Below are 21,459 nucleotides of genomic sequence, written 5' to 3'. Positions count from 1 at the left end.
TTTCCAACTCCCAAGAGCAGAGGGATCCTATTCAGGGAAGCTGTCTCAGCTGTCAGGGCAGTTCTTCCATGTCAGCGGACTGAAAAATATCTCTATTTTTCCCTTTGCAACAAAAAGCAAAAGCCAGCTTTTGAAAGACTATTTTAAAAGTAGAAAAGCTTCAGGCTTCTGAGGCTTCATCTTCCAAAATTTTAATGATGGCTCATAAAAGCTAGTATTCTGCAGAGAAACAGTACAATTTCTGTCTTGCATTCTTCTAAAAGGTGAGTGCTGACTCAATATGGAGGATAATTCACTCGCTGTTTTGAAGCTGGGGAAGGTGTAGCTTTGTTCAGTTCTGTAACTGTATGATCTCTCTGTTTCAGCACTGGGGAGGAAGTGCTGCTGCTTCATACTGAAATCCTGTCTAGTGGACAGAAAGTTTTCCAGGAGCAGTGTGGCTGTGTTTCTCCGGGTAGGTGTTCAGCAGCTTCTCTAGCAGGTCTTCCCAGGAGGACGTTCACTTTGGGGCAGCGTGTTTGCAAAGGGGGTGAGCCCTGAGTGCCTGGGCTGTGCTGTGGCTTGAAGAAAATTGGGGAGAGCAGCAGCTTGTATTCTTTAGGGTTTCTGGGGCAGTAGACCAGGAGGGGTCTCCCGTATCTTTTTACAGCCTGCCTTCGCTTCCCTTTCTTGCCTGATGAAGGAAGGCCTCCACATGCTTGGGGCTTGAATCCCAGCTCAGAGGCTGGGTTTGCGAATGGCTTTCAAACGTTAGCCAAAAATATTAGTCTGTGCATGTGTCTGTGGAGGCGTGGGGGAGGGAGCGTTGCTCCCTTGTGCAGTCGCACAGAACAAGCCACAATCTGGCGTGCTTTTGGTTATTAATAGCTAGAATATGGAAGTAGGGCAAATATCCATCCTGATTTATCCTGACCTGAATAATCCATATAGTCTTCAGGCCACAGACTAGCGATTCTGTCTCTAGCTGTCACATTCCTGAATTTTAGGAAGTGATATCTGTGACCATTTTGTGTCATGATGATCAATGTCACATTAAAGGGAGATGCCTGCAGGCAGGCGTGTGAGCTGTGTGAGCGCTGCTTGATTAGGGAAGCGCTGGGGTGGGGGTCCTGCTCGCTGTCACTCCACGCTGTCAGGGACCGCAAGACAAAAGATCCCGAGGGAGAGGTCACCCTGGCCTGGGGCTGCTCTGCTGGGGAGGGGGGAGCATGAAAGATGCTCTAAGAGGCAGGCCACAGGCGGAGGAGAGGAGTCAGAGAGCCGTAAAGCAGCACTGAAGGAGACAGGAGACATTTGATTTGGGAATGGGGAGGGAGGAGAGAAAGAGGGAGAGATGTGCAAAACCCCATACCCCTATGGTTAACCACTCCTAGGCAGGATCAGGGTGTTCTGCGGGAGCGCAAACTGATCCAGGAATAATGGGGTGTTGAGATTCCAGGAATCAAAATTAAAATAAAGAAAGAATGATGAGACTCAGGAAAGGCTCCGTGGTGTTACTGGATGGTGGGCTTTTTTTCTCCTTTTTTGTTTCTAAAAATCATGAATAAATTGAATCCCATATTTTTATTTTCTTCCCAGCTTGCAACATGGTGTTTTTCACACCTGTTTTTGAAATCACAGCAACTTTTTTGACCAAATGTGCAGATTCGCCATTGTGGCCTACTTACATTCCTAGCATGTGAAGAGAGACAAACAAAAGGGCATTAACTGTGATAAATCCAGCAAAAAGATGCCTGGAACACAAATCAGAAGTCCTCATTTGGTCAGGTTTCCCGCTGACTTCCACGCAAACTGGCATGATTCTGGAGTAAAGCATGCAAGCTGGAAGAATAGGGTGCACATTTGCATCCTGTTATTGTTCTGAGTGTTATTCTGGTAACAATTTCTTTTTCTGGATAGGCATACAAAAAAGCAATAAATATTATTGCTGGTTGCGTTTTAGAAACTGCAGGCGTTAGTTGGAACATAGGCCTATTTACTGGGGGTGGAATGAGTACACAGGGAAGCAAATCCTTGCCCAGAAGTTTTTAAAGCCTAATATTAAATCAAGATACAACGTAAGAAACAAGAGTAGCATGAAATGAAGACGGCTGTGCTAACAGTCTGCAGTTATTTAAGCCAGCTAATGAACAATTTGATAGCTTCAAATCATCTAGCGTTTTGTGTGCGTTGTGATAAGTTTCTGTTCTGCTTTAATTCAGATGAGTAAATACAAGAATGTTTTCTACCGAGCTAATTTCTGGAGTTGCAGTGTTTGAGTTATACCCAGGGCAGGTTAGCCCATTTGTAAATGCTGTGTTTCAGTGTGTCAGTGCTTTTTGGGGGACTTTAAATGTCGGTATGGAACCTCGCAGATAGCCCTCTGTGCTGCAAAGTAGCCACGGTTGCCTGCCTCCTCCTTGTGCCTCCCTTCCCAAGCCACAGCAGCCGAGGCATCTCCGAACGCCAACAACCACCTCGGTCCTTCTGCGGAAGGGGCTGGGACGGCACCCTCGCGTTGCAAGAGAGCCGAAGCTGGGCAGGAGAGGCTGCTGGTAGGCGGGTGGGCTGTTTTCTGTGTATTTCTGATGGGAAGCGTGCACCAGCACTCTGGGCTCTCTGGCTTTGGGCTTGTGGCGTTTGCGAGCCTAGTTTGTTAGCGGCAAGTTACTCCTGTCAGATTTCCAAGTAAACGGCAGACAGATACTTACCCCTTTGAGCTGTTACAGTTTGCCAAGTAAACGGTCTGAACTTTGAAATTTCTCCTTTTACTTTCTGCCTTCCTGACCCTGTCTGCCTCCGCCGACAGCAGGTCCCTCTTGTCAGGGGAATGTCCTCCAGGCACAACACAGGGAAATGGAGAAGGGAAATTTCCACCTCCAGAAATCCTGTTTGGCAAGCCAAGGATGTCTGGGCCTGCGAGAGGGACTGCAGCAGGCAGCTCCGTGCAGCTACGACTCCTCGATGAGACTTTCCCTGAGACCGAACAAGATCATTTCCCTAGAGAGAGGAGGCAGGGTAGGAGCGTGCACATAGTAACTCGGCTGACGGGTGATAGCTCATTAAGCTGTCACAGCTCTATGGTAACAGTGTGTACGGCATCCGCATCGAAAGCAAACACGCAGGCTTTGATCAAGTTTGCTCTTATTCTACTAGTGGAGTTCAGCCCAGCCTGGGCTCCTCGGGAGCTGGGGACTTTGCAGCTTGCAGAATAAGCCCTGTCTCTGCCTCTACGGGGACACCTTCATCGGTTTTCTTCTTGCTGTGCCCAGTCCCTATCCAGGGCTAATGCGGAGGGTCAGCATCGCCGTCCTCTGAAGCTCTGTGCAGGCAGCAGCCTGGGCTTTATGTTGCCTTCTCTACCACGACCCCCTTGGTGAGGTTCTCGGAAGCCTTACTCTACCCCTGTGTGCACCTGAATGCGCAGGGAGGCTTCTGTGGTCTATGGAAGGAGCGGGGTTTGAACAGCTTCTGTTGAGTTATTTTTGCATGATTCATACATGCCTTGGGCTTACATGGAGTCTGTTTATGACTGGGATGAAACATTAAAAATGCTAAAGTACCTGGTACCTCTGCTTGTTTTCCTCTTTAAGATACGAAATAAATTGCATCAAGCTAATAGTCTGAATTCTGGAATAAAGAGCATGAGCCACACTCCAGAACATATCACCTTTTTGCTTTGTGAAATGAACAACTCTGGAAATGGTGTTTGAAGACAGTTTTGTATCATGTGCTCGAGATGCTACAAGCAAAATATTTATTAATTACAAAATAAAGTTGTTCAGTTTTGGTCTTTGGAAGGGGAGAGGACTTCTGGCCTTTAGGCATTTCTTTGGGGAAGAAATGATCCAGCTCTGCTGAATCAATGGGGTTTCTTCCATTGACTTTATACATTTTGGCTCATTTCCAATCTGACCTCCCTCAGCTGCTGTCTGGATGTTTGAACAGTTAGATCATCTTTGGCAGCTAGTAATATATTTTTGAATTTTTTTATACCAAAATGAATATCGATGTTCAGCAGGTTATCAAAACACAAGCTTACATTACTGCAAAGAAAGCATTGCTGTTTACTTTTCAAAGCCCAGTCTTGAATTTCTTCTCGTCTTGGGGAAGAGCACGGTAAACGATGCAAGGGAACAGAGGCACGGTTCAAATACATCCTTACAGTGAGCAGGCCTGTAAATACCGATATTTTAGGAAAGAATCTTTGTGAAGGATCTGTTTCACATAGGCTTCCCAAATGTTGCAGGGGGTTGCATCTTTTCTATGCCGTGCAGGTCAAATCCTTAATAAAAGTGCCATTTTTCTTGTAACTTGTAAAACTTACAACTTTTTCCCCCAGCAAAGGCTTTCCCTTTTTCCTGCAACCCCCTTCGTCCAGGCGTGTGAGGTCTCTGTGCCGCAGAGGTCTTCTGCTCATGGAGCAATTCCTCCTGGCTCCGGGTTAGACTTCAGTTCTGGTGCTGTCCACCTCCTACCCTTGTCTTTTTCCTTTGAAGATGACCATGGGAGGATGTCAGTCTGCAACTGAAGGTCCGTAAACAGTTGTTAGAGCTGCAGTTGCAGGCTTTAGTGGGGTTCTTCGAAGTGGGACTCAGCCAGCCTAAAGGGTGTGCTGAGCTGAACACATCCCAGTTCCCTGTCATAACATATAGTGTATACCATGCCGACAATCATGTTTTTAGCATAGGTAATCAATGGTATGTTCTTTTAAGTGAGATTCATAGATGCTGATTACATTTACTGCATAAATTACTTCATTATTAAAATCAGGTCATTTGAGCCCCAAAACCATTAACATGCAAACTATTAGCATAATTTCATAAGCTAATAAATCAAGCACAGGAAAAGAATTAAGCGGTTCCTAGTGATAAGTGTTTCTTCAGAGATTAAGAAACACAATTTTCTTATGCATATATTAACATTTTAAAAGTGAATTCATGCAAAAGCAATTTTTCTGCATATATAAAACTTATGTTTAATAATCTTTATACTCAGCCTCCAGAGCTGTTTCAAAATTAATGTTTTTTTCTCAAATCACTGTACAGGAATTTGACATTGAACCAGCTAGCCTGTTTTGATATATTCTACCTGTAAAATTCTTTATGCCTTTATTAAACAGTCCAAGTTAAGAAATAAAACAAGCCAAGATATGATTTAGAAGAAAAATAGCTTGGGTTCATCTTAAATAATGAACTGTTCATCCAAGGTAAATTTTGTATTCTTAGTCTTCAGCAGTACCAATGAAATTGTAATTATCTCCATAATTGCAATCTAGAACTGTGGTTGTCGTCTTATTAAAGTGGTGCATTAAAATTGATTTATTTCCCATTTCTTATGTAATAGAATGTAATATTGGCCAGAATAATGCAGAGATAGGCTTTTCTATTCACTTTACTGACTAGATTTAGAATAATACAGTAATACAACTGTAATTATTTGGATACACAAAAGTTGCAGGGAAACAAAGAAAATTCCAATGTAAATGAAACTGTAATAAGCAGCAGATGACAATGCCCAAGAATTTTACTATGTTAGGAGACGTCCATGATTTATTTATGTTTAGCTGGTTTTGTTTTCCAGTTCCTAACCTACTGTTTTGGTTTGTTTAGTATATTTCTTTTTCAGTGTGAGGCACCCAATGACTTGCTCCAAGGAATAAGAGAATACACTGTTTTCAGAATGGCGCTCACCATACTGGGTATTTCGGGTCTCTTGCTTCCTAGAGCAATACCACAGCCTCTTTCTTTTCTAGCCCACATGTGAAAAAACACTCAGCTAGGTTTCAGCAATTGCTTGTGCTCGCTGCTGGTTAATGACTGACTTGGCTAAGACACCACCACTCTGAGAACTGCCTCTCTGGGGAGGGTTGGCTTTTTGCTGTCCGTCTCCCTTGAAGAAGTTCACCCTGGGGCCAGCCAAGGACCACCACTGGCCCCAGCGAGGTGGTGACGACGTGCAAGAGGGGAACTGCGGGGACAGCCCTTATCACGGCAGCTGGTTGCTATGTCAGCTTTGCTGCAACTTGGAGACACAGCCTCAGCCGCAGGAGAGCCGGCGCGTTGATCCGAGCGCGGCGGCAGTGCTCACCCAAGTGCAACCGAGGTAGCGGGACAGTCAGCGGACAGCCTGTGCGGAAGAGGAGGCAAAAGGGAGCGTGTCGTGGTCGCTCTTGTGATAGTGGCGTAGCTCACGTGGCGCGTGAATTGGACCTGTGGCTCAGAAGACCAAGTATGACTTACCTAAATAAGGAAACAGCAGAGCACTGTCGATGTGCAGCTTTCCATGTCTGTTGTCCAAACCGTTCTTGTTCTGTGTTCCTTCCTCGCCTTTTTGCCCATCGGGAAGTACAGGGATGTTGTAAATCCCCCAAATTATTAGTGTTCTCCTTACCTTTCCCCCATTGCAGGATTCAATGCCTCATTCCTCAGTTATGGTCTCTTTTACGTTCTTTGTTTCAAAGCAGATATTGAATTACTGCTGCTCCTGGCAGGTCTTTAGCTTGTTTGGAGGCTGTCTGCGCTATTGTATATGCGTAAATCATTCGTATCTGTTGAGGATTCTCCTGGGCTGTGTTTCAGGTATGTCTTCAGAAGAGTTTGTCAAAACTCCATTCTGGGTGATAAGCTCATTTTTCAATGTTTGCTAATTAATTGCACAGAGGAGATGGTGTATCTAGCACAGGGCAGGTGACAACACCCGTGTGAAATGGTATTTATGAGAATTTTCTAATCAAAATGTGAGTAATCACAGTTGAATGGTTATGGAGTATTTGGCAGTGTTGCTTTCCATATCGCTGAAGCTGAATATTAAAAAGGAGATTTGAAATCTCTTCTGGACAAATTGGCATGATTTGGGAGTTTTTACAACATAACAGTCCCACTTGAAGACAAATGGAGGCTACTGCGTAAATGCAAAACCTGACTTGATTGCTTTGTTCATATATAGTAGAATCCCATTGAAGTCAAAGGCAGATTACTCACCTGAATAAAAATTCCGTGTCAGGTTCCACATTTGCATGAATGGATATGTGTAAAAACAAGATTTTGAATTTGCAGGATTCTGTAATAATTATTCTCAGGTAATACCGCTATCTTCCCTTTTAAAACACTAACGAATCTTTCTAAGGTGGAACACCCAACATGAAGTACTTTACTTAGCTAGGCAGCGTCCTAATTTTCAGCAGGGTATGAAGAGGAAGGTTCCTCCAGGCAGTGTTTAGCACACCTACCCCAGGCTTCTGCTCTCACTGCCTCTCAGAGGACTCCGTTCCTCTCCACATGCTAGAGGGGAAACCTCAGAAGACATTTAGCAGGCAAAATGAAGGCATCTCTGCCCGGGTTCAATGAATGTTCTCCCAAGAGAACAACAGAGAAACTCATTGGAACCACAGAATTTATGTTTCACTGTTGGTTTTTTTCACTGTTGTTGTTCATACTGGCATCTTTTCTCTTTCAGCTTATTTATCTGCTTTCTCTGTAAACTGTGACCGCCTGATGAAGTGGCAAATTCAGCTTGGAAGTAATTTCTAGTATAAACTAGTTTCTGGTATACCTGTTTATCAAGGCCCACTGAGCAGTGGAAAATGATATTTAAAAAGTCAGTCTTTGAATGATGGCTTATTACATTAAAAGCTTATTCATTCACTAATCTGACCACTTCTAAACTACTACTAGCACATTATATGCACTTTTCAATTCATGAAGGAAGAAAATGGAGACAAAAGTGGACTATGTTGTCTGTGCTTGGCAACGACAGTGCACATCGGTGGCAGGAGGATGAACAAAAGTTCAAATCCATCTCTAATGGATTCCCTTAATATGAAAAACTGCTTTATATGAAAGTACATATAGGGCTGCACTTTGCACACACAGTTCAGAGCCAGGAGGGCCAGGAAGAGCCCGGCTGAGGCATTCAGTTGTAATATACTCAGTTTTCCTCCTGCAGGTCTGCAGTGGCTGCTCCTGCTCCTTCCTATCATGCCTGCAAGTGTATGGGAGGGAATATTCTCTTGGTGTTTGGGGAAGAGTGCTAGGAAATCAGCATTCCTGCTCTGGGGTACTTATAACCATAATAAACCCAACAGCTTTCCTCCTTCTTTCCCAGGAATCCAAGATACTTATGGAAATCCTGAGCTACTGCAGATTTTTCTTCTAGGAAAATGACGGTGTCACCAAGATCTTTCTCATGGCAAGAATGGCTGCTGGTTTGGGTTTTTTGTTAGGTTTTTGTTTGGTGGTGTTGGGGGTTTTTTTTAAAGATCTTTGTCTACAACACAAAACGAATGCTGCTTTATTTTCCTCCAGCACAGAAAATTCTGGTGAGGAGGGAATGCTGTGTAAGAAGCAGTGCTATACTGCTCCCCTAAGATGTTCAAAAGTAGGCTTGTTCTTCAGAACTAGAATTGCAGTTTGCGTCTTTTTAAGATTATTATTCTCCCAGGTAACCACCACATACAGCATTTTGGTTAGAAGTAAGTAACTTTATATGATTGAGGTGGAAACTGGACCATCCACCAGAGGTTATTCCAGGAGAGGAGGCACTTCCAAAGTCCATTGGGACCTCCACGAAAATCCCTGTGGCCATTTCAGTGACTTGCTTTGTTACCAAATCCACTCATTTATTAAACTAGCTACCCAGCTGAACCATTGCTCCATTTCTGATTTGGCAAATATTTCTGTAAGAACAAAATAGATGTATAGAACCTGCTGCTTTAAAAAAAAATAATCCACAAATACCAAGATATGTGAAAGTGTTTGCTGAGGACCAAAGCTTTTGGGTCAGAAAAGAGTTCAAGAAAACTAGGATAGACATAGTACTCTGCCTTTGTCATAGGGTCTCTGCTGCAAATTTGAAATTGCAGTATTGAAGGTGACTGTGGAGTTTGCGTAGGTGCCTGCTGAAGATCTCTGATGTGATGTAAATGGCCTTGGATTATTAAAATCTGATCCTCATGCATTGCGTTGACTCCATTTTCATTATTGGGAGTATATGAACTGTGAACTGTTGAAGAATAAGAACCAGTTCACACAAATGGTTCTCCCTTAGTTATACATCAAGAGTCATTTATCTTCTTCATTTTCTTTTATAACCTTAAATGGGACAATAAACTTTAAATTTTTATGAATGTATTTGAACTTTTCAGTGGGGCAGGGTCTTAAATCTCAAGGTATCCGAAAAATTATAAGACTAAGAACACAGTTGGGTTTTTAAAGCTTAATTTTATTTAAATGGCATTCAGATGCTTACTTGAGACCTTAAGAATTTCCGTAAAAATTTATGCAAAACAATGTGATTCAATATTTTTAAGGTATCATGATAATCTGCTTGTGCTTTATTTGCTGTTCTGTGAACCACTCACTGTGGCTGGTGGAAAACCTTTTTCCTTTTTATTGCAGATGACCTGTGGTTCCAGGTTCTTCCTGAAGAAAAATTCTAAGTTATTAATCAGATTGGAAGATTTTATGGTAAACTGCAAAGGACAAAGAGAATTGCTCCACCAAGGCCAGAAATTGAGCCCGCATGAAGTAGCTGAATGGCTGTGATATATGTCCCATAGAAAACTGGCAGTGTTGGTTATTCTTCATTTTTATGTAATGTATGTTAGTTCACCTTTGTTTACCCATCCATCTTGAACACTGTAGAGGAGAATTATGCATAATAATTTATATTTAGGACGTTCTGGAAGTATGATTTGCTTTCAGAAATGAGACTCCAAAACTTATATGAAAATCTATCTGTGGCTTGTATTTCAAATAAACAGATCCTTTGAAATTATTCGAACACTGCGGAGTGTTTATAAACTGACTGATGCTTACAATTAGCTCATTTGTTAGCATGCCATCCTCTTGTTTCAGCTGCTCTCCGGGCATTTGGGACCCATTTTTGAAGCAAGGCACTTCCTGCTCACTTTCCCAATACCCCTGGAATATTCTGGGGGAGTCACCCAGACTAGAGAGACAGTCAGGTCTTGACACTGTGGCCCGGCTTGGCGCTGGCTGACCCTGGTCACGGAACTGTTTCGGTGTGCTAAGCCAGCAGGAATCTGACCCAGAAGAGAGAGACCTGGTGGTTTTCTGGTAGGCGACCGTGCAGAAGTGTCTTGACAGCGGGTGTCGAAGGTGGTGCAAAGATGATGAAGGTGGGACAACTCTACCAGCGGGGAGGAGGGAGCTGGCTGGTCACTGAGCAGTTAAGTCACCTGAAGGGAGACATGGAACTGCAACCTTGTAGGGGTAGCCGCTGTGTGGTTTTCCACAGCCAGCTTAGATATGTACTGCTGGTGATGTGAACTTCATGCTGTCTGTTGAGAAACCTGTTTATCAGCATGGGGTATCAGCTTTGAAAGATTTAATGCTTAAATGAAAATATGTCTGCATTATCATGACAGAGGAAGTCTTATCTTGCACTATAGCCAAATATTATGGCAACATAGAACTACATTTTAGAAAACCTGAAGGGAAGGTAGGGTGACAAGCTTATTGTAACTGATGTGTATATAGTTTTACACTTTTGATTACATAGATTTTGTTAAAGTGGACCAATATTGGCTAAGTTTGTTTACCAGTATGACATGTCCTTTCCTTCTCTTTTAAGTCTTGCACATGGAGAACTGCAGCACTGAACATGAAATCTTTAATTCCAGGCACTTCTAAATAAGGACAGCCAAGAAGGTTAAGGCAAATCAAGTTAGGGATGTGAATCCAACTTCCATAAATTACAGTGCATGAAAAAGCTTCTGTGTGGTTTAGTTCCTTCAGGTGTAGTGCAGCTTTAGACTTGCTCAAGGACTGAGCTTACTTCTTGTTATTGATTGCTCTTAAATTTAAGGAACTTTAGAAAAACCCCAAGAGTGAGATAAAAAAGGTTGAAATGTGTGTCTGTTCTAATTAAACACTTAAGGGAAGAGGAGAATGTCTTACCGAATGACTTACCTACATATAGTTTGAAAGTATACAACATTGCTGAAGTAAGGTCTCCTGCTGCAGTAGATGAAACTCCTAACAACAGTGGCACTTGCCTAAAAAGGATCTTGGGAGCTGTATTCAATGTGAAAACTGTGGACAAATCAGCCAAGATTCTTCTGAAATGCTTCCAAAGTAAGTAAACATATATTTTTAAATATTTTATTAATGTTTTACTAATATTTATTAATATATTATCCTTGAGAAGAGAAGGCTTAGGGGGGATCTCATCCATGTGTATAAATACCTGATAGGAGGGAGCAAAGAAGACAGGGCCAGGCTCTTCTCACTGGTATCCAGGGAAGGGATAAGAGGCAATGGGCACAAACTGAAACAAAGGAAATTCCATTTAAACAGAAGAAGAAACTTTTTTCCCATGAGGTTGGCCAAACACTGGAACAGGTTGCCCAGAGAGGTTGTGGAGTCTATGTCTGTGGAGATAATTTGAAACGCAACTGCACGTGGCCCTGAGCAACCTTCTGCCTTGCAGAGCCTGCTTTGAGCAGGGCGTTGGACCTGACGGTCTCCAGAGGTCCCCTCCCACCTTAGCCTTCTGTGATTCTGTGTAGACAAGATGTTGCTAGCAATCTGCTAGTGAAGAGATACGAGCAAAATTTCAATCTCTCAAATTTCCTCTGACATCATCTTATTTACAGAACTGAATACGTTAAGATGGGGTTTTAATTGTTGAATTATTTTTTCCGTAACACAGCGAAAAGGGATAATGCAAATGTAAGTGATCATTCTGAATAGCAATGGGAAATTAAAATGTTATGCCAGAAATTCCTTTGTGGAATTCAGGTTCAGTTGTCAATGATGCAGACATTGATTTTATCTTTGGTCTGCAAGAAACATTCTCTCCAGATCTTCACTGATTTTTCATTTTGGATGATTTGTGACATATTCCTTTTGACAATACTTACTTATCTTCTTTTTTCCCCCTTGCTAGTTCCAGTATACTGTAATATGTTAAAAATAGAATATAACCGTAAATTACTTCAGCATTTTCAGTAGTCTTAGCATTTTGCCCAAACTGGCTTGTCTGACATCTCTGTTCAAATGTTCTGAATTTGCTGTCTTGCTAAATAATCCAGATGTTCAAACACCAGTTGAAGAAGAGCTGTATCCTCTTAATGGAAGCATGCAAAGATCCAGAACACTGGAAAGCAGCAGAACTTCTCCTAATTTTGTCTACTGTCTATATTTGTCGCTGTCCATTCATCTATGTGCCCTCCCTCCCGCCCCAGCTGCCACCACGCAGATGGCATTCCCAGCAAAATAAACAGTTCGGATTCAGTACACTTTGTTGTCTGTCAGCAGATGACAGGGGGAGAGGAGGATGAGGATGGCTAGCTCCACATTTTTCAGGTCAAGTTTTGCCCTGCATTCTACTCAGTCACGACAGAGAGGTCCTGGGGATTACCAGGGAGGAAGGGAGCAAGAAAGAGTTTGAATCTGTGCATATAGTGACCTTTGACGCATTCTGAGGCTTGCTGGATTTAAGTTTCCATACTATGCAGTTTTTTAACTTCTAACTCTATAACAGCTTTAATTTATTAAAGGGCTGAAAAAAATTGTTTTGTTTGCCCTAGAAACCAAGTGAAAACAATGAGGAAGAAGAAGGCATCCCTGCAAAGTTGTTACTATTAAACCCAGACACAAAGTGGAACATTTGCAGTGTCTATGAACAGATGTCTAGTGACAAGCAAACAAAACAGTTATTCTTAAGTCATGATTTATTTCTGGTTTATTTTTTAAATGCCTTTTATTCAGCCCTTTCATATTAGTCATTTCTATATGCTTTTAGTGTTGTAGGCTGGCCCAAGTGCTACTGAGAAAAATATGATGGTCTGGGGTTTGATACAAGAAGAGAGGAAGGGAGAGACAGGGTAACTTTTTAGACTAAAGGATAATGTAGCCACAGGTGTCCAGCATTTGCCTTCAGGAATTCAAATTTCAGATGCCATTAACTGCGCTAAACTTTCATTCTGGGGGCTGAAATCTCCAAAACTATTGTGTGCCTCAGAGTGAAAAGTTTCAGATAAAATCATTTTACTGAACAAGGCTAAGGGAAAAGGTTGCTGGGTTTGGCATCTTAAAAATATTTTTGCAACTGTTTTGCTGAGGAGCTGTAGTACCTCCGTGTGTTGCAACTAGGACTTGATATTCGGCCCATCTGACAGCAGGAGATTTTTTGGCTGCCTTGTGAAAATTCATTCAAAATACCACTCAGAGTACAGGCTTCTGAAAAACACCCGTTCATAAACACACAGAAGAGTTCTTGATGCCCAGCTGCGGCAGGGTCACTAAGGCACCCAGTCTGAGAGCAGAGACAGATGTCCTTTTCAGTGACTCGAGCTAGAGCACTTTAAGCAGGTATTGGCCCATCTGCTTGGTACCGCTCCCATATCTCAGATGTCACGGCTCATTATCTGAACGCTCAAGCTCTATGTTTCAGTGAAAATTCAGGGAAGCGGTGCCATTCACTGACAATGCCATCGTAACAGCCCCCAGCTGCTCATTCCCAGCCTGTGACCTCCTTCAGTTGTTCTTGTAAAATTGTTTATGGGGCCTTGCGACAACCTGGATCCAAACCCTGCCCCTCCACACCCCCAAAAAAGCTCTGATTATTTTTAACCCGAACCCACTCTCACAACCAGTTCAATGCAGGGATAACCGCGGCTGGATTTGCTAGAGGACAGCTAACTGTCTGTGCCTTGTGATCAGGGAGATGGTCTTTTCCAGGCACTGGATTTTCCTCTTGCTTTTTATGTGCGGGTGTCATAAGGACACCCAACTGAGTTTGTACATGCTCTGCAGTCAGCAGAGCAACAGGAGCAGCTGAGGGCTGGCATGCCCCCCTGCAGAAGGCAGACAGCTGCAGCTGGTAATCCCCTGAACTGCCACTGTAGGGTTTGATAAAGCTGCTCTGGCAGAGCTCTTCATGCTCTATGCTTGCTTTCCGACCACCTTAAAAGGTAACTAAGTCTTAATAAGCCTTATGTATAAAGTCAAAGTCTCTGCTGATGCCACGAGCACTTCATTATGCCCAAGAAATGTAGTAACATTTCTATTTCGTACCACCAGGCACAATTCTTTACTGAGCAGGAGGGAAATTTTCTTAAACTGGTTGGGTAAAATCCCCTCAATTAGAACCAGAAAACACAGGACTATGGGACTATATAATCAATCAGCTCTCTAATGATAGATGATACAAACACATTTCTGTGTGTGTAACTAGAAATTAGTTGAACTTGAAAAAGGTGGGTCTTTTGAAAGTGGTGTAAAGGTACTTCACAGTCTTTGTGCACTATAAAGAGTTTCTATGTGGAACAAGTTTGGAGCGCTGGTGCTGGTGCTGCTTTCCATGCGTACTCCACGGATCGTGGAGGTCTGTGAGCTTTTTATAAGAGGTCTGTGAAAATTTACCTATGAAGAGTCAGGGAGCTTTGATTCACTACATAAAGCTCTGTGCTTCCACTGGGAAGAAAAAGAAAAGTAAGAGCCTTCAGACTGATAAAGACTGAAAGACACTGATTTGGTGAAGTATACGTTTGTGCTGTAAATGACTGCATGCTAATTTCCCATGCAGGCAAGCATGTGTGTTCGTCCATGATGGTTTTACTCATCTCCTGTGTTCTCAGGTTGGTTTTTCTGTGACCTGAATTCTTGGGATGCCAACAAAACAAAATTCTAGGTGAATTTAGGTAGTACACGACAAAGCTTGTAAGCAGTTGCAGAGCAATCTGTGGATTAGGTGAATATATGGGGTTTAAATAGACAAAGTGAAAAAAAATGGAATGATGATTAAAAAAAAAAAAAGCAAGCTCTGTTTCTTTCTCCTGTCTAATTAAATTTTAAGACCTCCCTTTTTAAGCAGCATATGGGACACAGATTTCCTAGTCATCTGGGGATCAGTTAGATACGTGTCTGTGTGTTACTCAAGTTCCAGCTGATTAAGCTGTTGCATATACCAGAAGTTTGTTGTGATATTTGTATGGACTACCATGGACAGCAAAGCTAGTTTGGAGCTTTTTGACAAAATGAATTTCATCCAAAAATGCCTTTATTTGTCTAAGCCAAAACTTTGTAGGAAATAGGTCAAATCAGATTTCAAGGCCCTGAAAAACTGAATTTGATAAAACAGGATTTTGACACTTCAAACATTTTGGTTTTCTGTAAAATGGCTTTCAGTTACAAAACATAAGCAAATTATAGTGCAGTTGAAATGTTTTAAAAATCACCTAAATAAAATATTTCTATTGACATTGTTGACATTATTAGTACTTTTAGTTCATAAACTTTGTCAAGGTTTTGAATTTTTTGTCATGGTTCAGGAAAGAAGCTTTCCACAAGATGGAAAAGAGTCCAAATCCAGTCCTAGTTCAGTCCATTATATTGTAGAGATCTGAAAGCAAAACTCAGTAGAAGAAAATGAAGGACAACCACATAAGCGTCCCCAGAAAAAAACAAATGAGGTATTGTTGTTCTACTTTCCCTTTGCATCTGCTCCCTAGCCTTTAATCATTCATTAGCAGCTATAGTTCTGGTACGATTCTTATCAGGTATCTATTCCAACAAGTAAAGCATAATGGTAATGAATAATCAGGATCCATTATTTTAGCAACTGTTCCTGATTCTGTTTAATGACTAAATGAATACAAAATGTTTTATCTTCCTTCTAGCAGGGCTATTTAATTTAGATGTACTATAGATAAATGCTTACAGAAGTCATTCCTTAAAACTTATAACAACAGGAAACATTTGCATGTTTACATATTGCTTTCATACAATAATGAAATACCTTTTGTATTTTGTTTCAAGGTTACACAGAAAGCAACCTAGTATGTTAACTATGGTTCATTAGGGAATTGCGTTACAATGGAAAAATTCTCTCTAGCTGTATGTCCTGAAAAAACATACTGGTTAACTTCAAGTTATAATGTCTGCTAAATGACTACAATTCTGCTTCAGCGGTTGAAAATGCAAAAAATATTTGCGTTTTATTTCAAAGCAAAACTTTTCCTATAAATTATAAAGTTTAAATTATTTTCTGCAGTTAGTTGACCTAGAAATTAGAGTAAAGGAAAATTTAGGTGGACAACTGGAAGTGAGCTATTTAGGTCTCAAGGGTTTCACTGGGAAGAAATGTAGAAGCAGCATGTATGGTCAGGGATATTTTCTTGAGTGTATGGGAAAAAGGGAACAGAAGGTTTCTGTCCCTCTTGGGAAGGAGCACTGTGAGAATTTTTGCTAGCCAAAGTTGAAAGAAACAGAAATACGGGGGTTGAGATTAACAAGATTACCGAATTTGGCCAAGGAATTCATACAGAAGTTGCAAATTCTTGGATAAACCGAGAACGACAATTAAAGGATTAATTTCTTAGAGGGCTCTAAAATTGTGATGGGCCTGAGGTTTGGTGACTTCGAAGCAAGTGATGAATCTCATGAGAGCATCCTGTCACTGGAGCAGTTTGTCAGGTGGAAGAACCTCTGAAGGTACTTGAGAGGGAAAGTCACCGGACAGCAGCTCAGTCCTATCTTTGCTGTTGGCTGAGATAATTTTATGATGACAGTCAATTTAGAAAACATCCGGGTTTAACTGTGAATAAATCTTCCAGCATTTAAGGAGGGGGTTGGCAACTGGGCTTTACAGTGTTCATTCACAGGTGCTGGTAGTGGGAGAAACTCCTCCCTTCCTAGCTTGGGTTCAGAGAGGCTTTGGGTCACTTCAGCCCCACGACAGTGGGGGCTGAACAGCATACCGCTATCCATGAAGACGAAAGCTGCAGATCCCACATCTGCGTTGGCTTACTTTATTGCTTTATTGTGTAGGTCTTAGGCAGCCCCCTCGGAGCAAGGGGCTGCAGGAAAGGGAAACTGCAGGCTCTGTACCATTGCTTCTCTCTTCTTCCCTTCGGCCTGTAGAGGTTGGTTTACGAGAATCTCAGTAAATGGTCAGTTAACAGTCTCGCATGCAATGAGCTTGTTGAAAACTGCAATTTCCTCAAGGCTGGATTTATGACATTGCTGTGTCAGCCAACATGGTACACGCTGGGCAGATCCTCAGCTGCGTGACTTGTCATAGTTCTATGGAAGTCAGTGAACCTTAGGCAATTCATATTATGTGAGGATTTCACTTATAGAACGAATATGAAATAATATTTTATATTCAATCATTTTTCACGACAGAGGACTGACATGACGAAGACCACTTTTATATGGCTTATGTAGCTATGGGATTACTTCAGTTAGTTAAAAAAAGAAGAAGGGTAATGGTAAGTTTCTCTGATTTTTGCACTTCCGTATATTAATATATTCTTCATTTTCTATGCATACTTATTCATCCTCTTGCAGAGCTCTTTTTAAAATTGTGTTGATATAGATTTGATCTGAGAATTAAGCTTCTTTCAGTTTAAGGACACATTGCAATTTTCTTGTCATTTCACCTGCTGGGAAGAAGAGAGTGGTTTTTTCTTTTACAGGGATGAAGAATTATTTTCTGTCATCTCATGTGTGGTGCCACTTTTTACTTCAAGAGTTAAAGACTATATGCAAGTGTACTTCTGCTTTATCTTTTCTTTACATGAGTTGCTGATCCTGCTCAATTAGTTACCTCCTCCTAGTATTTTCAGTCTTAATTCTGTTTGGAGTCCTTTATCTGACTCTTGTTGTTCAGGTTGACTCAAATGAATCCACAGAAGGCTTTCCACAAACTGCATGAGCTACTTAAAAGCAGGATGCAAGAAGGGCTGTCCCAGCTCAGGCTAAAAAAGATCCATCTAGCTCGGTATCCTGGGCCATCACATCCAAAAGTGATGAAAAGTGGTGAAAAGTGGAGGATGTTTACTAAAGATTATTATAAAATGACAAGCATGTAGTGATAGCTACCTGCCTTATATTCCCAGCTTCTAGTGATATGACTTCCAAAGTCAGAGGTAGAGTCTTTCTATTTAATAGGTCCTGATGGATGAGTTTGTCCAAGAGATCTTTAACTCATGTCAAGTTCTGTAAACCACAACATTCTGTGGCAAGGAAATTCAAAGTTACCAACATGCTATATGAGGAAACACTTCTGGTTTTATTTGTTTTGAATCAACTAATGATTTGATACATTCTTGTTCAGTGCCTCCATGATACAAGAACTTCCATTCCCTATTTGACCTGTCTTTGCAACTCATGATTTTAGAGAGCTTTCTTCATCTTCCCTTTTCCATGCACACTAATCCTAGATTTGGTTGTTCTTTGAAATTGTTACTGCTTAGTTTCTCTATTTCTTAGAAACCTACTGATATATAATTTTCACTGAGCTCTCCAATTTATGCTATATAAAGATGACTTCCAACAAGGGAACCTCCTTGACTTTATAGCAAACAGGGATGCAAAGAATTCATGCAGTTCACTGCCATGGCCTTATCTCACCTGCGTGCTCCTTTTATATCTTAGCAATCTACTGCTCCTGCTAACTCTTTCACAGGCGTCCTGCTTGCTACAGAAAAGAATTAACTACAAGTTTTTGATGGCCATCAGTGTCTTTTGGGGCATATGATGTGTTTATATTTTACATGCTATTTTCACCTTCAACTTCTCGAGGGATGTAATCGTTTTTTAATAAACTTCCTCTGTTTAACCCTGGCAGCTTTTTCTAAAGTATTTACCCTGAGACTTCAAGCTGCTGGGAAGTATCTTCCTCTTGGGGTTGTCACTTTTGATATGTCTTCTACAAGCTTCCACTTTCTTTTCCTTAAACTTGATCACTACCATAGTGGATTTCTTGTATGTTTGACTTTTTTTTGCTCATGTATGCATAATAAGTCTAATTTAATTACAGTTACTGTTAACGTGGCTGTTTGATACAGAAAGACTCAAATGACAGGTCAGATGGCTTTCCTGCCCTGCTTCAAACACTATGGCTGTGGATGGTTTTTTTCCCAGTTATTTTTCCTTTCATTTAAGATGATGTGATTGTCTACGTTTTTCGAGTTGTTCTGAACAAAGTTTAAAAATTGACTTTTTCTCTTAATGCGTTACCTTTGTTTATTGGTATAATTCTTACAATTTACAATATTTGTCTTTTTAAGGTAAGAGGAAGGTGTTCAAGTTCTTCCACACAACTAGCAGCTGGCGAGTGTCAGTAACTGTCCTGGTTTCGGCTGGCATAGAGTTAATTTTCTTCCTAGTAGCTGGTATGATGTGTTTTGGATTTAGTGTGAGAATAATGTTGGTAACACACTGATGTTTTAGTTGTTGCTAAGTAGCGCTTACCCTAAATTAAGGATTTTTCAGTTTCCCATGCTCTGCCAGCAAGCAGGTGTACAAGAAGCTGGGAGGGAGCACAGCCGGGACAGCTGACCCGAACTAGCCAAAGGGATATTCCATACCATAGGACGTCATGCTTGGTATATAAACTGGGGGGAGTTGGCCAGGAGGGACCGATCGCTGCTCGGGCATCAGTCAGCAGGTGGTGAGCAATTGCACTGTGCATCACTTGTCTTTTCTTGGGTCTAATTTCTCTCTTTTTGTTATATTACTTTCCGTTAGAATTATTGTTATTATATTTGTTGTATTATTATTGTTATTATTATATTTTATTTTAGCTTAGTTATTAATCTGTTCTTATCTAAACCCACGGGGTTTATTTTTTTTTCCAATTCTCCTCCCCACCCCACCGGGAGGGGGGACAAGTAAGCGAGCGGCTGTATGGTGCTTAGTTGCTGGCTGGGATTAAACCACGACAGTAACTTAACCCGCAGGGCAGGTACTAGTGCATCACCCGGCGATGCCCCAGCAGTGGGACTACATTGCACGGGGTGCTCAGCCACCCACTGCAGTATCTTGGAGCAGGAGCGTAGGAACGCCAGCCTTCCAGAGAAGCCAGGGTTTACATTTTCCCTCTGACCAAGCTCTCTGGGACAAGTACCACCCAGAATTCCTTTGTGAAACTCTAATAATGACATAGAGGCATAGGGGAACTGGGCAGGCTGTTGCATGAGGCATGCTAACTGCAAAAAGCCAAATTCAGGGAAGTAACTTGTAAGAGTGCTACCAAAATGTATTTTTCATTTTAAAATATATTTCCCTAGTGCTTTTGCCCTTGATTAAGGGATTTACCTTACCTGAAATGTACCCTGAAAGGCTCTGGCAGTTCGGCAGGCAAGCAAACTTCAGCCAAAAGATACGTACTTCTAGCTGTATCTGCGGTGATGAGAGCTAACCTGAAGGAGAGGAGAAGGCAGTGAATTATTATATGCTTCTGGAGGAAATTAAAACTTGAAAAAATACTTTTTTTTTTTTTTTTTCTAAATTCACATATTGCAGATGCCAGGTGAAATCTATTTAAAAGCAAACTTGCATCCCTGATATAATTACAATATCATTAGTGTGGTTGTTGGGCTGGGCGCTGCTAACAAAATGCACCATCTATTTTGTTACCAGTTTTTACATCAAGCTGCTACAACAGCAGTAAGTAGGCAAAACACAGGAACTATCCCCATTTTCCTTGGAATGTGCCCTATACTATCAAATACAAGTCGAGGCCTATAAAGGAGCCATTACAGTGTTCACTGAATTGCCTAAGACAGCTTTAATAGATGGAAGGGCTCAGTTCTGTTTTGGGGCAGTGCAAGGTTATACTGTCCCCCTTACGAAACATACTGGGAAGGTCACAAGCACCATCAACCTCAGAGCATTTAAGACAGTAGCGTAATTACGGTAATGCCCAAATGAATGAAACTCTTGTTTTAAAAGACTTCCTTGTCTTCCCCCATGCTCCATTTTAGTGAAAGAGGCTTTACGTCTAGACAAGCAAAGACTTGAAACCTGGCTTTATCCTGATCAATTTGCTTGTCTTGCCCCTTGAGGACTTTAAGAAATCCTTGAAACCTTGAAGGAATCTAAACAAACTGTTGCAGAATCAAGTTTTGTTTTTTTTTTTTGCTTGTAAGTCTTCAGTGCTGAGCTGTCCCAGAATACATGCAGAAATAATCCTCTGCCAAGGTGTGGGATCCAATACGCCTGTAACCACTCAGGCTTCAGGTTACCTGGAAATTGAGAAAGACATTCTTAAACGTTAAGCATGATGAGAACACCCCTTCTGTTTCAGCAGAAATTAAAGCTTGCAGTCAGAGAGAGAGCTGAAGAGAGAACGTTCCCTGTACACGTTTTGAATGGGATATTCTCAGTGCGGGAAGTGTATCTGGCTAAGCCTAGAGCTTTAGGTGGCTGCTTTTTGTCTCTTAGAAATGCCAGTGTTCCTGTCTCCTGCCAGAGGCCATCCCTCCTCATTTGCTAAGGACTGGACCTAAGTCACCATTTGCTGATCCTTGTCCAGTCTACCTCATGAGATGAGGACCAAAGGCACGTGAGTGAGAGGCCAGTCTTTTGAGGTATTTTGTGTCTTTAACTCCCAGTGACATCAGATGCAAATGCACCTATATATCTGCTTCAGTGTCTTCTTTAGGCCTTTAAAAGCAGTTCTTCAGCAGCACAGTCCAGAGCACCTGCAGTAGTTCGTAGT

At 41.6% G+C, this 21,459-nt stretch overlaps 2 long non-coding RNA genes across 8 annotated transcripts in view; one reads left to right on the top strand and one right to left on the bottom strand.

The window, feature by feature from the left end:
• Positions 1-69: 69 nt before the first annotated feature.
• Positions 70-9,548, top strand: LOC128149618 (uncharacterized). Its single transcript, XR_008237715.1, has 3 exons — positions 70-263; positions 366-454; positions 9,378-9,548. It is a non-coding gene; the product is annotated as an uncharacterized LOC128149618 (long non-coding RNA).
• Positions 9,181-21,459, bottom strand: part of LOC128149462 (uncharacterized) — a 31,189-nt gene continuing 18,910 nt past the window's right edge. For 3 of the 7 annotated variants that reach the window (XR_008237646.1, XR_008237665.1, XR_008237675.1), the window contains 2 exons: positions 20,060-21,442; positions 9,181-17,968 (listed from right to left, as the gene is read on the bottom strand). This is a non-coding gene — a long non-coding RNA (uncharacterized LOC128149462). The remainder of the gene's footprint in view (positions 17,969-20,059; positions 21,443-21,459) is intronic. The other 4 variants (XR_008237697.1, XR_008237659.1, XR_008237656.1 and 1 more) reach the window with 4 other exon arrangements.

Source organism: Harpia harpyja, chromosome 1, assembly GCF_026419915.1.
Source record: "Harpia harpyja isolate bHarHar1 chromosome 1, bHarHar1 primary haplotype, whole genome shotgun sequence".
NCBI classification, from domain to species: domain Eukaryota; kingdom Metazoa; phylum Chordata; class Aves; order Accipitriformes; family Accipitridae; genus Harpia; species Harpia harpyja.
This window is presented reverse-complemented; position numbering and strand designations above follow the sequence as displayed.